At 34.4% G+C, this 17,833-nt stretch overlaps 1 long non-coding RNA gene and 1 pseudogene across 1 annotated transcript; both read left to right on the top strand.

Annotated features, from left to right (window-relative positions):
- LOC109106581 overlaps window positions 1–17,833 on the top strand; it is a 69,250-nt pseudogene that overhangs the window by 7,942 nt on the left and 43,475 nt on the right.
- On the top strand, window positions 309–1,494 carry LOC122136987. Its single transcript, XR_006154488.1, has 4 exons — window positions 309–354; window positions 508–570; window positions 902–964; window positions 1,135–1,494. It is a non-coding gene; the product is annotated as an uncharacterized LOC122136987 (long non-coding RNA).

Below are 17,833 nucleotides of genomic sequence, written 5' to 3'. Positions count from 1 at the left end.
ACCTTAGTTAAGGCAGACAGCATATTGTATGCGGATGAAAATGAGGTTGTGAGGGACAGACTTACAGTCTTAACAGTGGCATGCACTGTACAAAGGTCCTAGATCACGACATTTTCAAAAAGTTTTTGATTACTGAAAGTTTTTTTTGGAAAGATGTGTTGTCAGTTGAACAATTAGTATGTTGATCAACAATAGTACAATTGGTTGTAGATTACATCATTTTCAAAAAGTTTTTGATTGCAACCTGACTAATGTCTGTTCTCTCTGTGTTTTTTAACTCATTTAGAAAAAGCAGCAAATCACACCAGGAGAACTATGATGATGTAATCACTGTTGGACTGAGACATGCTACAGGTTTAGTTAAGTTTATAATTATTTCTACACGTTATAACACAATGTATGTATAATATATATATATAATTTTTAATTATATATATGCATAGTTTCAATATCCCCAAATTTTGTTCATTTGATGGATGCATTTAATTTTTCATTATTTTGTTGTAGATGAATTACCAGAAAACTATGATGATGTAGTCATCATACAACAGTTCTCCAATGATAAAGCAGGTGTGGGATTCAATTTACACCCTTCTAGATTGGAACAGGGCTTTATATTTATTTTTCTTTAAATTATTGTGCCAAATAAAGTATGTAGTCCAGTGGTGTCCAAACCTGCTCTTGGAGGGTCAGTGTCCTGCAGAGTTTAGCTCCATCTCGTCCCAACACCCCTGTCTGGAAGTTTTTAGTGACTCTGAAGACCTTGATCAGCTGGTTCAGGTGTGTTTAATTGGGGTCAGAACTAAACTCTGCAGGACTGTGGTCCTCCAGGAGCAGGATTGGTCACCCCTGATATATGTCTATTTGTTCATGTAATTAATATTAGCCACATGTATATCAGAGGCTGTTCAGGAGGAGTATGATGATGTGAAGAATGTCAGAGAATATATGAGCGACATGTTTGGTACGTTATTAACAACTTCATTTAGTCTTTATAATCACTTTATATGATTAATTTCTGTAGTTATAAAAGCTCATTTAAATTTACTGCTAGTTTTAGTGTTGTAGAGTTTTCATTATGCTTTTTAATGTATGTATTGATACATGAATCATTCTCTTGTTTTCCAATAACAGACTATGATGATGTGGAGGAGGATCCAGGAAAACAGGCAGGAGCTGTATAACTCAAACCTCACACACTGCCTCAGATACTTTTAAAGCTTTTAAAGTTTTAGCAATCTTACTATATACATGTTTCAGTTGCAATCTAACAGTGTTTTGTTACATTCTGTATTAAAATATACAATTGCAGTTTTTGACAGAAAAAAATGCTTTGCTTTCATGACCTTTTCAAAAGGTGCTTGAATTTTTCCAGACGCTTTTAGAAATATTTTCTATTGTTTAGCCTTAGAAATTTGAGAGAACAAAAACCTGTCATTTTCTGACATCAGTTACTTTGTATAAACATAATTGTGTTGAGTTCAGATTGTTCACCATTCAGCTACCACCCATCATTAATGGATTACTTACAGTATCTTCAACTTAATAATATTATAATAATAAATATCAAAATATCATTCACTGATGGTTCACTGTTAATATTTTGATAAAGGACATTAGAATGTTACGGCGGCCGAGAGCTTAACGCGCTGCAACTTCAGAAAACACATGCAAATATAAAAAGCACCAGCAAATAAAGAAAACATCTTCATCAGTCTGAGAGCATGTGCTGCAAATACTCCCAACACAAACAATTAAAGAAACACACAAGTAGCACAGACCACAACAAAATTACCCCAACAAAACGAAAATTATTATTATTATTTTTTGATTACCATTTGTTACCACAGTTGTACACATACCATGGTTAAACTATGGTATGTAATAAATCCATGGGTAATTTGTGCATGGTTACCATGGTTTAACTATAGTAAGCAATTTTTGTTTTTATTTACTTTTATATAATAAATGTATTAATAAATTTTAAGGCTATGGTTAATTTTTATTGGGGAAGTTGTAAAAGTGAGCCACATAATGTTAAAATAAATCTCACCTTTCAGAGCAAACATTGATCAGCATGTCCCAGCTGTGTTCGTCACTTTGCGGTTCCCTCAAACATTTCTGATGTTTTGGCGTTATTGTTTTTGCAGCATGTTTCTTTATTGTTTGTGTTGTGAGTATTTGCAGCATGTTTGTTGTCAAATTGATGAAGATGTTTTAAGTTGCATGTGTTTTTTCATTTGCAGCATGTTGAGCTCTCACCCACCGTAGAATGTACTTAATAAGTTTACATACAAATAGCAGACATGTGCAGTAATCTTTCCTCTTAAATTAATATTTTTTTTTTTATTATTATTATTTTTTTTTTTACTGATTCATTGATTCTTTATTTAACCAGGATAAAACTCATTGAGATTAAAATCTCTTACAAGAGTGACCTGGCCGGAAAAGCAGAAACAAATAACAGAAATATACTATTTACCTCAAAAACACAAAACACAAATCAAAGATCACAACAACAATTTACTGAGCAGAAAAGCATGTTGTTCACTTTATGTGCTGCAGTGCTGGTTTCTGATTGTCAGAAACACATGACATGAATACTTGCTCACGACGTCACAAAAAAGTGAAACCACCGCGCCACCATATTGCTTTGCTTTAGTTTTTTTTTTTTGGTTTTTTTTTTTTTTTTCAGTTTCTTTATTGCATTTTTTTTTAAGCATTTTAAGTTTTTTTTTTTATTATTACCAATATCATAAAGAAACAGATAAACATTAGAACAAAAACATAAACATATGGGGGATACGATAACTATTAAAAGGTAATTAAATAAATATTCAATTATTTTACAATCATAAATGTTACAATTTATTTATGAATTTATTTATAATATTTGATGTTTTTAAAGCTTTTTTATTAGAGGAGATTCTTTGAAGTGATGCGTAAAGCAAAAGTAAATCAGAAGTGAATATTTTACAATTAGGTTTAATGTTAAGGCATCGCGCTTTGTGAATGTGGAATTTTCCCATCATACAAATAAAGTCTCCAGGACATCCTCTAGCTCCCTATTATCAGAAACCACAGAATGAAAGACAACCTTAACTGCTGAAATGTTTACATCGATAGAAGAATACAAGAAGTAAAGATGCTGAGATCTGAAGCCAGAATTGTTTAGTATAAGGACAGAAATATAATAAATGTGAAAGAGATTCTTCCTCTTCTTGGCAAAAAGAGCAGAGTTTTTTTGTTTGGGACTGTCCATACTTTCTGAAAATTAACATTTGGATAAAGTGCCAACCACTTTCCATAAGCTTTAAAAGATTAATCATTATTAGCAGTAACAAAGTTAATTAAAAAATTGTTTGTAAACTTATTATCCATAATATTAACCCCTTAAATAAATAATCGAGGGATAATTAAACTAAAATTACAATATATTTTATAAGACTTCATTAAAAATAACAACTTAGGACAAATTTGTGAGAATAATATTGTCCCGTTTTGAAGCATTTATCACATATTTATTAATAAAATCATCATAAGCATGCTATGCTCTAGTATTCTCACACATTAGGAAATCGTGCAATGAGAAAAGAAATGAGAAATCATCACCTAACAAGACACAATATTTATATCTGAAGTCTCACTATACATTCTTACAATGCAGATGTTCTAAGCCTGTAAATGGTTGTTTAATGTTGCTAATTTCCCCTGCTTATTAAAAAATTACATTCATATTCATTACAGTGGTGAACATTTGATCAGCAGACAGACAAGACTTTTCAACATATGTATTACAAATGTCAAAGTTTTCATTCTGAAATCTGAATGAAGATGTATGCTTTGTAATGTATGCTGATTTTGTACAGACTTTAAAGACATGAAGCTTTAGTGAAGTTGGTGTGTGGCAGTATCTCTGTGCTGCTGAGTGAAGGTTCATCCTGATGGTCAGCGAGGAACAGTGTGTGATGATGACTGTGCAGCTCTGTTATTATATAATCTGTTTCTACAATATATATATATATATATATATATATATATATATATATATATATAATATATGTATGTATGTATATATATATATATATATATATATATATATAACACTGTTTCTTTAAGGGCTGTACAGATAAAAATGTCACTTTATCAGTTTAATGTTACATTTCAGAGCTCACGCTAAATAATGATGATGTCATCATTAATGAACAGCGCTGAACGAGTTACACAGAACTGCATTAAATATTCATATTTTATTAGTTTAAAGGTAACTGTGTATATATACCAGACGACCAGATGAAATAGAAACAAAGGAATTTTAATGAACTCAGGAACTAAAAAACACACTGGCACAACCAAGTGTGCTCTTGCTAGAATATCAAAACATTGTAGTAAAATTCCCTTAATGTTATACACATTATCCCCAAAATAACTTTAAATGTGGGGGCACTGGGTTGGGGGTTTGTCCCAAGACTAATTTTACACAATGATTACAAAATTTGTCTAAAAAAAGGTTTTTATTTAATGAAAAATTAGCAAAATATTATATTTAAGCTTTATTTTTTCCTTCTGAGGTCTGAAATGGAGGAATTTGGGTCAATACTGCTAATTGAACAATATTTTTCTGAATGTGTTTTTGGCTAGTTTAGGACTGTCAAGGATAAATAAAGATGACAATAAAACCGCCCGTTTTTGTCATGCTTTAAAGAGGTAGTTATGTTAATGTATTGATTTGTTTAATATAGCATATGTTATGATAATTGACTTTCATTTCAACTGAAGTGTGTTGTCCAAAATTACATTTGTTAATGTATTTTAAAAATGTTTATGTGTATATATTATATATTGTGTGCATTGTATACTGTGTGTATTTAATTTTTTTTTTTAAACTTGGATTGTACTAAAAATGTGTTATTACCATAGACTGGTAATTTAAATTTAACACAGATTAAATGTTTTTAAATTCTTACAAAATTAAGGCCCATTAAAAATCCTAAAAAATAAAAAATAAAAATACTTTAAATTCTGTTAATACTGTCTCGAGATATCTCAACATATCAAAAGTTAAAAAACTAGTTTTTTTTCTGTATAAAAGATTATTATGAGAACCAAATAAAAATAGAAGAAATATCACTTCTAGTGTATTTACGTCATTCTGTCACGCTGTGTCTTATAATATATTATAGAATCAGACAAAGAGTAAAATGATGTACTGTGAAATGAGCTATACATGAAAACAAATATATATTTTTTTATTTGTAGCTAAAATGCATCTGTAAACAAAGAAATTTACGGTTTCTGTCCAGAAAAATATTCATCAGTAAGAGTCTCCCTCATGTGGAGACACAAGGACTAGACTCGTGTCTGCTCCTCTTTACAATAAAAAGTGTTTTGCTGCCATCTGCTGGATGAATTACACATTACAGTGTTAAACACACATCTGCAGATAAAAATATATTTAAAATAATATCAGATGAATATCTCTGGAATAGAAACCAATGTTTATTTACAAATCTTGTCTGAATATACCTCTATTTGTGTACACAAACTGTCCAATTCATTTTGTAACATTATATAAAAAAAGTTAAGTGTGCTCTTGTTAGAATATCAAAACATTGTAGTAAAATTCCCTTAATGTTATGCACATTATCCCCAAAATAACTTTAAATGTGGGGGCACTGGGTTGGGGGTTTGTCCCGTAGCTAATTTTATACAATGATTACAAAATTTTTCTGGAAAAAAAGGTTTTTATTTAATGAATAATTAGCAAACTATTATATTTAAGCTTTATTTTTTCCTTCTGGGGTCTGAAATGGAGGAATTTGGGTCAATACTGCTAATTGAACAATATTTTGCTGAATGTGTTTTTGTGCTGGCACCTTGGCTAGTTTAGGACTGTCATGGATAAATAAAGATGACAATAAAACCGCCCGTAGGTGGCAGCAAATCCCTGTTTTATTAAATGATTTATTGAATCATTCAAATCAAACGATTCGTTCAAAACGGCTGATTCAATTAGAAACTTAACAAGTGAAAGGACCGTTGAATCACTGACTCACATGATTCATTCAAAAACAGATTTTTTTCAAAAATCGCTTTGCTCTACACTGTTATATAAAATTATGAGCATATTTATGGGCTGATATTCAGAAAAGTATGCATTGCTTGTGCAATGAATATTAACTCATACATGGGTATTTTTTTTCTTTTATTGCTTGAATTATAAGGGCATTCTAACTGCTTTCTAATGGGCTTCGTCGTGCAGTGAATGCTTCTGGACTCTCAAGATGTGTTTTTGTTTGTTTTTTTACAAAGTTGGTGACACTCGTCAGCTCTCATCGTCTGTCAGTCCCTCACAGTCACACATACAGCACAATGACATTATGTCAAGGGAATGTCTTTAAATTCTAATCAAGGAAAAATCATACCTTCTGTTGTCTTCTTTTTAAATAACTTCAAAAGCTGCGCTTGATCCATTTTGCACGAAAACTTGTTTCAGCTTGTGAGCAGCTTGTTAGTACTGAGTTCTGATTGGCCAATCGCCATTATTTAGTTTGTGAATTATCATAAGTAGAGAATTTTAACATTTAATTTGCACGATAAATTTTACATTATACACAACATTATTAATCTAAAGGGGATGGTTAGGAGAGATGGTGGTTTCTCAGAGGGGGGATGCTTTTTGTAATTTTTTTCCACCAGGGGGATCCCCCCGCATTCCCCTTCAGTTCGAGGCCTGGGTGAGGAAGAGCTGGCAATCCCTGATCATGTCACCGGTCAAGACCTTTGCAGAGCTTTAACAACGCATTTCAGTCAAAGTTAAAATTAAAATGGAACATAATGTAGGCTTTAAAGTTAATTCAGCTTAGACACTTGTTGTCAGTGCTGCTGCGCAAGTTTTATTATTATAATAGCTTCGATACTGAATCGCTACATTATATTTCTCAGCAGCTAGGGGGTAAAATTGATGTTTTGAAGTAAACGAAATTCACAGCTTCGCTTTTGCAGAATGAGATGCACAGACAATTCACACACACAACTTTCATCTCTCTACTGTATCTCTCTCTCTATCAATTTCTCGATAATTAATTAAAATCAATAATTAATGCCTTCAAATATATGTGATCATACCGCACTACTTCATCTCTGAGTCTGATTTAAAGCGGGCAAAAATCTAGAACCACAAACGAACCGAACTCAGACCACGTCCGGAGTTGGTCTGAGTACGGTTCGCTTTTGGGTCCTTTTAGGGGGGTATGAGATCAATTGTTTGTTCACATATACGAGCTGAACCGCTCCGAGAGCGTTTGCAGGGCTCAAACGAACTATGTGTGAAAACACCCTAATCTGCAGTGTTTCTGTATCAATCTGCTTTAAGTTTAGTGTGACTTTATCTCCACACTGACTTCTGACTGAAACGAGTCTGTCCTCAGTGAAGTGTCTCTTCACGCTGCGAGGAGGAGTCCCGCTCATCAGCGCTCACACTTTATTGATATATATGGAGAAAATCAAAATGCTGCTTTCTGATTTGTCACTTATTGTGTTTGATGATTTCCTCTGTTGTGTCTTAAGGTAACAGTGAGTGTCATTGGCAGCTGTGAGTCTCTCTCTCTCTTTAGAGGGGTGACAGGAGCCAGTTTCTTCAGTGTGTTTGAGGAGCAGACGAGAAACTTGTGCTGAGTTCTGAGTTGATGAAGTAGTGTGTGTCGAGCTGAAGGAGAAGATGGAGAACTGTCTGATGCTGATGTTTCTGTGTTATATGGTAAAACTCAGCACCTCTGGTAGGTACATACTCAGAGTCCAGAGGTAATCTATTTAAAATGAGCTGAAATAATTTACATGCAATGTTACACTTTACTACATACTATGTTTGGTATGTTTATTAATTGTCTCTCTCTCATGTGTAGACAGTGTGAGTGTGAGGTTGGTGAATGGCAGTAATCCCTGTGCTGGTCGAGTGGAGGTTTATAATGATGGTCAGTGGGGAACAGTGTGTGATGATGACTGGGATATTGCTGATGCTGCAGTGGTGTGTAGAGAGCTGGACTGTGGGAAGGCTGTAAAAGCAACACGTGAAGCTCACTTTGGACCAGGATCAGGACCAATTTCAATGGCTGATGTAGGATGTAGTGGATCAGAGACTGCACTGAAAGACTGCAGTTCAAACAGCCGGAATGCACAGTACTGTAATCATGATCAAGATGCTGGTGTGGTCTGTTCAGGTAAGCTGCTCCAAACCTCAGTCTGTTATTTCATCACTCTCTTTCATAATTTACACTCAAGCAATGCTGGTGTTTACAAACATCACTATCAATCTTATGAAACAGGCAGTCTCTGTTTAATTGTTTTGTTAATAATAATATATTCATCCTAATTCCTTATTAATGTAAAATAAAACTGATGAAGAGAATCACCATTAAATATGTCATGTCTTTTGAGTACTCAGACAGTCTGATCTGACAATCTTATTTACGTTGTTTATTTAACAAAGATAATAAAATTATGGATGGAAGATAAAATTACATATCTACGGTGAGCGGGAGGGGACATGTTCGTAGTTTTGTCGTGGCCACGAGATTAACGACATGTTTATGAGTTTAATGTGTAAACAACCCTGTGTGACCATAGCAACATGGGATTATCAAAAATTGATAAAACATTTTTCTCCATCCCACAGTCTTGTAAATCTGCTAACTGATTGTGTCTTTTTATTTAATATATTGGTATTTTATTATTATTGTTATATAACTGTAATATAAAAAAGTAACAATAGCTTCTCTAATATATTCTTTTTTATTCTATCTATTTGTTTTCTTTTTATTTATTGTACAATTAACAAAAGCAAAAAAGACCTCTAACACTAGCTTGCTCTATTCTTTTTCTGTTCTATCTGTTTTCATTTTATTATATAATAAAAAAAACTTGCTATGTGTACTGTATTAAGCTAACTGAGACTTGTTATAGAACTTGTTCTTTTGTTGATTTTGATTGCTTCCATTGTCTATTTGTAAGTCGCTTTGGATAAAAGTGTCTGCTAAATGACTAAATGTAATGTAATGTAATATAATAATATTATAATAATATTATTACTTTAACTGGTTAGGACTATATTTTTATATTTATTGTTATATACGCTTATTTCCTCTTTCAATCTGTGCATCATTTTACCTAGTTTACATTCTGTATAATTATGCTAGTATTATTATGCTACTATATATTTTACAAATACTGTAAACGCCTGACAATTATTCCAATAAAGTTTTGACTTTATGATTGTATTTATGCCCGTATATGACGATAAATGAGCTTGTTGTGTTTTTCATTTACAAATGAAACTACGCAAATGATTTATTCATTAACGAAAATGTATAATTATAGTCTATTAATTAGCCGAAATAAAATGAAATAGCCTATATGTTAAATTCAGCCTTTAAACAGCACTTTCATTAAAAATTCCTGTAAGTCATAAAGCATATGTCAGACATTTACAGTAAGTTTTTTTTTCAAAAAAAAATGTTTTGAGAGTTTTGTGTATATATTTTGATATAGGGGGAATATATATAATATATATAAATATTATTATATAGAGGTGTAACCAAGTCGTTGTTTTTGCAAGTCACAAGTAAGTCTCAAGTCTTTGCATTCAGTTGTCGTGTCAAGTCCCGAGTCAAGACAGGCAAGTCCAAGTCGAGTTGCAAGTCCTCAACTTTTAGATTCGAGTCTTAAATACCCAAATTAGTGTCTCAGAATTAATTACCATCAAATGTATAGTAATTTTTATCAGGAAGGCAGGTAGAATATGTTTGACATAGTTCAATTTCATGTGAGATGGGTGCCCTTAGTAAAACTACTCAAGTTCAGTTTAGGGATTGTGCCAAAATAGGACAAGCAGTGAAAAAAACAACAACTATTTTATTAGTAACAGAATAGCTAAAACAACTGAATTTCATAGAAATACAGCTGCAACATTGAATGTGGGTTTAAGAATATATGCTAGGTGTTATATCTAAGCCAATGAGCCATTATTTGGAACCTCAATAAAACGGATTTAAAATCATGTGAGCGGAAACACAGAAAGAACTGCTTTGAAAGAGCTAGAAGAAATAACTGCTACCAAACTTTACAAGTGAGAGGAAACATGCAATATGGATGCAGACAAACTCATGAAGACAGCATTCAAAAATGTTGTACTATCATTCTTTAAAACTAAGAGTAACAAAGACAAAAATCATTTTATAGAAACAAATGTTGAACGTTAAATGTTAAGTTTATATTATGCATAGCTGATCACTAAATTTAGGGGCTATGTGCGCTATAAGCCTACAGACGTGAATTCATTCATTACAAAAGAAATGAAAGTGACAAGAGTGCCTGGTGAAGAGGGATAAAAATTGAGTATATTTTATAGTTATATATTCAATGCTCATTTTGTGAAAGAAACACTTCTTCAAATTATATTTTAAATGATCACTAGGCCTATTGTCGCTTGCCCGCTTCAGACATTAGGCCTAATGTGCCTTTTATTTTTTTTCATATGAAATTATAGGTAAATGGTTTGCATTGAATAATTTTAAATTAAATCAAGGTTTATCTAATAATTCTGTTGCACCAAACTTTAAACCTTTAAAAATAAGCAGATTTACATTTTGACCCATCATTTTGATCCTGGATTTAAGTTGTAGCCTATTTAAGATGAACTTCAATCCTGTTGCACCATAACTTTAAACTCAGATTTAGATCTCGATTATGGATCAACTAAAATAAAACAAAATGCACATGCAATTAAAATATGTAACTGACTGAACAAAAACAGTGAAGATCTGACAAAAACAAAACATAAGTTCTCAGAGAGGTGTTTATTACAAATAAAAATTAAAATGAAATCACATCGAGTTGGCAGAGTGTGAGGGTCGTGGCGGTATGTGGATCCATCCCTCATGGTGCACCTCAGTGTCGGACAAACAAAAGAAGTGAGGAATATGTTTAGCCGTTTAACAGCAGCGGTCGCGGGTGATGATAGGCGAGCACCAGTGATCGCGGCCGCGCCTCTCGTTTCTCATGCACGCTCCATGTGTCTGCTGGGCGGCGATCAAACGGGCAGGGCAGCGTTTTTCAGGAGCGGACGAATCATGTCATTGTTTTCTTATCTCGGTTCTTTTGTCGTAAGTTATGCTATTACTCCATTAATTTATAATAGCATATAATGTATATCCACCGCTCCCTGAACACAGTCTCTGGCTTTTTGCCAGTCAAACGCAAGCACGCAGGGACGCGTCTAGAGTCATAACAACTCTGATGGTCTTTCCGAGTCACAGGGCTCAAGTCCAAGTCAAGTCTCGAGTCATTGCTGTCAAAGTCTAAGTGGAGTCTCAAGTCTTCTTTAATTATGTTGAGTCTAGTCGCAAGTCATCAGATATGAGACTGAGTCCAAGTCAAGTCTCGACTCCATACTCCTGAATAATAATAATAATAATAATAATAATAATAATAATAATAATAATAATAATAATAATATACAGATATCGCGGGGAAAATACAAACAGTTAATGGACTTACAAGACTGTGGGATGGATAAAAATGTCCATCCCAATAATAATAATAATAATAATAATAATAATAATAATAATAATAATAATAATATACAGATATTGCAGGAAAAATACAAACAGTTAATGGACTTAAAAGACTGTGGGATGGATAAAAATGTTTTCTTGTAGGTGTTTTTTTTTATACTTTATTACTTTATGTATCTAACATTTATTCATGATAAACTTCATATGAATGCTGTCTACATCGCGCACATAGGCCAGTAGCCTAGGCCTACAGTTAATAAAATAATTAAATAGCATAGGATCTTGAAGCCACGACTTCACATCTTGTTGCCACAACAAAACTAAGTGAACCGAATATGTTCCCTCCCGGTCACCATACATATAAAATTATTGCAGATTAAGTGAATTAATTAAATAAAAAATGTCCAAATTTAATGATAGTTTTCTCTAGTCCTCCAGCTGAGTAGAGATGTTTAATTAATAATCTGTTCTTATATTTCAATAACTTAGGACAAGGACTTCGACTTGTGGACGGGTCTCACCTGTGTTCTGGTAGAGTGGAGGTGATTTATGGGTACACATGCGGTTCAGTGTGTGACGCTGCCTTTGACCAGCAGGATGCAGAGGTTGTGTGTAGAGAGCTGGACTGTGGGGCTCCTGTACAGGTGCTGGGAGCAGCTGATTTTGACAAAGGAGACGCTCAGATGTGGACACAAGAGATTCAGTGCAGAGGAAATGAGTCTCAGATACACGTCTTGGGTTCACGATCATCTTCACAGATGCCCACAGCTGTTCTCATGACAATGATGTGGGAGTGATCTGTTCTGGTTGAGTATTAACATTTGGCATCTCTTTAGATGAACTACATACGTAATATATTGCTGTTGTATTGCTTAATTATCTTGACAGTAGTTTCATACTGTTTAAAAGACCTTTCAGTTGTTTGTCCAGGTTACACAGATCTCAGGCTGGTAAACTGGCTCAGACACGTGTTTCAGGAAGAGTGGAGCTTCAGTTCCTCAAAGAGTGGGGCATAGTGTTGTGATGCATGCGGGGATAAGAGAGCTGCCAGTGTCCTCTGTAGACAGCTGAATTGTGGGATTTGCTGTGTCTGTTGTGGGATCAGACTGGTTTGGAGAGGGAGGTGGTGAAATCTGGGGCTGATGTGTTTTGAGTTTTGTGACGGGAAGGAAACAAAACTCTCAGAAATGTCCATCTCTTCATGGAGTCGAGCTGAATGTTCTCACAGACAAGATGTTGGAGTCATCTGCTCTGGTGAGCACATTCACACCACACTGAAGTCATGGGTTTCAGAATAAAACTACACATTTCAACAAATGTATATGTTAGAGAAATATTGAATGAGAAATAAATACTCTCTCCAGACAGTAAAGCTTATCTGGAGAACTGCAGCTCTTCATAAACTCTCAACTGCAACTCCACACAACAGCCGTCAGTAAAGAACTTTGGTGAGAAAATCTGGGCAGATTCTTCAGTTATTAGTTATCAAAAATATGTATGTGCAATCACTTTTTTCTGTCTCTGAATATCAGGTCGTGGGTCCATCAGGCTGGTGGGTTCTGGGGGAGACTGTGCAGGGAGGCTGAAGGGTTTTTCACCAGCGGCTCATGGGGGGACAGTGTGTGATGACTCCTGGGATATTTAAAGATGCCCATGTGAGTGCAGAGAGCTGCAGTGTGGAGTGGCCCTCAGTAACCAGCAGGTACCAGCCTGGTTTGGTCCTGGTTCTCTGGACCCATATGGCTGGATGAGGTGGAGTGTGAGGGGAATGAGACGTCCCTGTGGAGCTGCTCTTCTCCAGGCTGGGGAAAACATGACTGTCAGCACAAGGAGGATGTAGGAGTCGTGTGCTCAGGTAAACAGTACACTAGTGTTCATGACTGTTTTATCAAAGATGTGTTTATTGTTTTCCACAAAATATCCAATTATTAAACTCCTGTGTGATGAGGAGTGGAGAGGTCTTGTATTACACTGATGGGTTTTGTGTTTGCAATAATAAACTGAACTGTACAACTTGCGGCTACTTACCAAAAAATAAATACGCAGTGACATAAAATTTAGTTTTTTATTTATTTTATATAAGTAATAATCTCCGGGAAACTATGGAAGTTTCCTGGATAAAAGATTAAATGTAGGTTAATAGTTTGGATACCATTAAAAGATGCATGGTGTTAGATGCATTTTGTGCTTGCAGCATGCATTAGACTTGGATTAATCAGTTATTTCTCTGTGATATTTTAGGTTTAACAATAACCTGACCGGATTGTTTTAATGCACCTTTTTCATCTAGAATTTAAAGAGATCAGGTTAACTGAGGGCTGTGAAGGGAATGTGGAGGTTTTTTCTACAATGGATCCTGGGGTAAATGTGTGCTGGAACCAGATGGACAGAGACACAGTGAGTCTGATCTGTCAAGAGCTGAACTGTGGAAGATCTGGTGTTTTGTCTGATTCTGCAGCAAGAGTGAAATCAGCTCCTAACTGGCTGGATAAAGTTACATGTCGACCACATGACTCAAATCTGTGGCAGTATCCATCTTTACCCTGGGGACAAAATAAATGCAACGAATATGAAGTGGCTAAAATCATATGCTCAGGTAGGATGATATTTAAATGATTTAATATGATCTCATTAGTCATGTTTTTTTTGTACATACCTGTTTACTGTATGTCTAATGTGGTGAGTAAACTAATGAAATAAGCTGAAGTGACAAAATTATTTTTGAGGCTTAAATGTTTAGCAGTTTTCAGTCTAATGATTTGTTTTCAGTTAGAGATTAAATGTTCTGTTCTTCATTTTTATTTTCAGAGGATCAGACACACGAGTCTCCTCAGAGTCGTCTGTCATGTTCTTCCTCACCATCTTCACACAAGAGACAGTGTTCCGGTAAGTTTTTTTTTTACAACAAATGTGTTAATTGTTTCATAATGTAAACAGTGTATTTTCCTATTAAATTATTAACTATTATTAATATCTGCATATTTAAACAAATATTATTTACCTCCAAAATGAATTATGCTTTAAAGTCATCCAACTTCAGTTTTAGTGTGTTTTGTTTTGAATTTTGTTTAGGTTGATCAGTGCTTTTTGTTTTTTTTGTTTTGGATGTTGTTGGTCTGTGATTGTTTGTGTGTGTGTTTTGGTTCTTTTGGTTGTCTGGAGTTGTTTGATAACGCTGTGTGGGGCTCAGTCTGTGATGATCAGTGGGACATCACAGCGATGCCTCAGGTGGTCTGCAGGCAGCTGGGTTTTGGAGCAGCACTGAGGGCTGATGGGAATTCAGTCTTTGGTGTGATGAAGGTGTTGGGTGGATGAACAGAGTCGAGTGCAGAGGGAATGAGATTCACCTGTGGGACTGTCCTCTCTCCCTGAAAAACCACACTGACTGCTCCCACAAAGAGCACGCTGGACTCACCTGTGCAGGTCACCGCAAAACACAGACAAATTTTATTAATTTTAGGCAATTTTAAGACAATCATGATTTTGAATGTGTTTTTGTGTTTGACAGATTTGGTAAATTCAGAACAGCTTTGAACGTGCTTGTGTCTGTTTTGCCAGATTTTACAGATCTTTATTACAGATCAGATTTTACAGATGTGTCAGTGTCCACTGCTCCTGCTACAACAACATCAGCTTCTCCTCCAGTTTCTCCTCCAGTGCTCTCGACATCAGTCTCTCCTCCACAAACTCCTCCAGCAGCGTCTCTCTCCATCCCCCCAGAGCTTGTGATTGTTCTGGGAGTTGTACTCTTACTGCTCTTAGTGCCACTGCTTATACTGATTCAGCAGAACAGAGTGATGAGGAGAGGTAGGAGAGATCCAGAGACTGTCATATTTAAAGTTTATTGAGATATTATTTTGTATTCTTTTATTTAGACAACAATAATGTATGATGACGAACTTCCTGATATATAGATTTATTTTATGTTATTTCTTTACTCTTTACATGGTGTCTATTTTTTCATGTTTTATTTCCACCCTCATGCTCTCATTTAAAATGTTTTAAATTTGAAATATGAATAACCTCACTTTTTTTAAGAGAGATGTTTAGTGATGGTTGCTAGCTGACTGTTGCTGGCAAAATTTGTCTTTTAATTAAATCTTGTAATGTTGCCTAGTTGTATTTTGGTATTTTTAAACACATAATGCATTTGTAAAATGGTTCATTTTGAAACAATCTTAAATTCTTGTGTGTTTGTAAGTATACTGAACAGAAACAATATTATAGGTGTATTTTTATGTGTAGATGACACATCTGAGAACTGATGATGCCACTCCAAGAGAACAAATCAATTATACTTTTTATAGATTTATTATCTTCTAAACAGGAGTTTATTACAATTGTTGTGCATTACTTCTATACACAAGAAAAATCACTTATGTACAGCAAGTGTGGCAAGCATTGTATCTGGACTTTTTTCTCAGTAGCTTTAAGACTGCATCTAGTCTCATGTAGACTGAACTTTGACTAAACATGCAAAAGTCACATTGTAAAATACTCTGGACAAGAACCACTAACATGTAGATGGGAAGAAACGGTCTGACTGACATGTAAACCAAACACAGTCAGTTTTGTTTTCTATGTAATCTTTAGTGGAGGGTTTATTTGAAATTTTCTTCAGGCCATGTTATACTAAATTATTTTCTCATTCATCTTTATTTAATGTGTGAGATACCACTGATACTCTCAAAATACACAGAGATTTAATTATTGTTGCTTTGTTCAAAGGTACAATTTTAGTTTGTGGCTACACTATTCTGGAAGTATCAGTGTACAATACAAGGTGGTTTAGCAGCAATGAACAGATGCACACTGACTCCCTCTGCTGGTCACAAGGTGAAGAACGTGATCTCCATTGAATGGCAATTATGATTTTTGTGGGCCATCTAAAAAAAAAAAAAAAGCAATTTTATGGAATTAAATAAATTTTACATTAGTTACAGGAATTATTTTTACAGATGTTAAGTTTTTACAAAATTTACCTTATAGTCTATTAAGCCTTACAAAGGCAAACCTTTATTTACTCAAATGTCATTTTATGTCATTTTACAATTTTACAGAGTTGAATATATTATGATATATGTATACACTAATTTTGGACATTTTCAGTTTGCTATCAGTGCTTTTATGTCATCTCTGCAGGTGTTTGGCTTTGATGCTGTAAATAAACTGGAGAGTTTCCTGTCTCCTGTAAATCAAAAACGTGCGCGCGTGTGTGTGCGTCCCCTCACTGAGGTCTTGATGTGTGGGGAGGAGGAGTTCATCAGCTCTGACAGTTTTGGTAAATATGGAGAAAATCAGAAAAGCGTCCTCTGATTTGTCACTGAAGTTGTTTGATGATTTCCTCTGTTGTGTCTAATAAGGTAATAGCGAGTGTGATTGGAGGGTGTTGGGCCTCTTTCTCTCTCATTAAGAGGATGCCTGTACTTCTGTATCATCAGAGCGGAGAAGCTTGTTCTGGGTGTTGAGTTAATCATGCTGAGGATGATGGGGAGATGCTTGACACTCATTTTACTGTTTTCCGTGGTAATACTCATCACAGCTGGTAAGTACAGTACATTTGAAATTAAGAAAAGTTATTTTTAGAAGGGGTCAGGATTGTGTTCTTTAGTCACTTAAAATGAAACTGTACTGTAATTAGTTGTTTTAGATGACAGGGTAATTGTATTGTCACAATATGTTGAATTTGATCCTGTATTGATTAGCAGGCAGTTTAATTCTCTCTATTATTTCTCTCTCTCATGGAGTCTCAAAATAATAAAATAATATTACTTATAAGCACATGCCTTGGTCCCTCAAGTTTGATGGCAGTGAAATTTATCGCACATTTGGAGTCACTAGTGTATCTATGACGATACTCTGATGTGATAAGCATTCATTTGGAAATATCACTGACAAACATGTTATTTTGAGTTAGTCCCATGAACATTTTTACCAAAGAAAAATTAATCATAATGATATTATGTTGTGTCACGATCACAAGAAAATGAAGTTGTGATAACGACAAAACAAGACAGAAAAAAAAAAACTAAATACCTTTTGGGGGGTGGGGGGTCTGCAATATTAAAGGAATACACCAGGTTTAATAAAGCTAAGTTGACATCATCATTTTGTGTACCACAAAAATAAATTTCTTGTTTCTGCTTTATATATATATAATATTCTACAAATCTGAGAAAAAAAAGAAAAGAAAAGAAAATAATAATAATATACAAATATGAGAAAAAAAATCTGGACACACACACACACACTTCATTAGAAGT

This window comes from Cyprinus carpio, chromosome B4 (assembly GCF_018340385.1).
Source record: "Cyprinus carpio isolate SPL01 chromosome B4, ASM1834038v1, whole genome shotgun sequence".
Taxonomy (NCBI): domain Eukaryota; kingdom Metazoa; phylum Chordata; class Actinopteri; order Cypriniformes; family Cyprinidae; genus Cyprinus; species Cyprinus carpio.
This window is presented reverse-complemented; position numbering and strand designations above follow the sequence as displayed.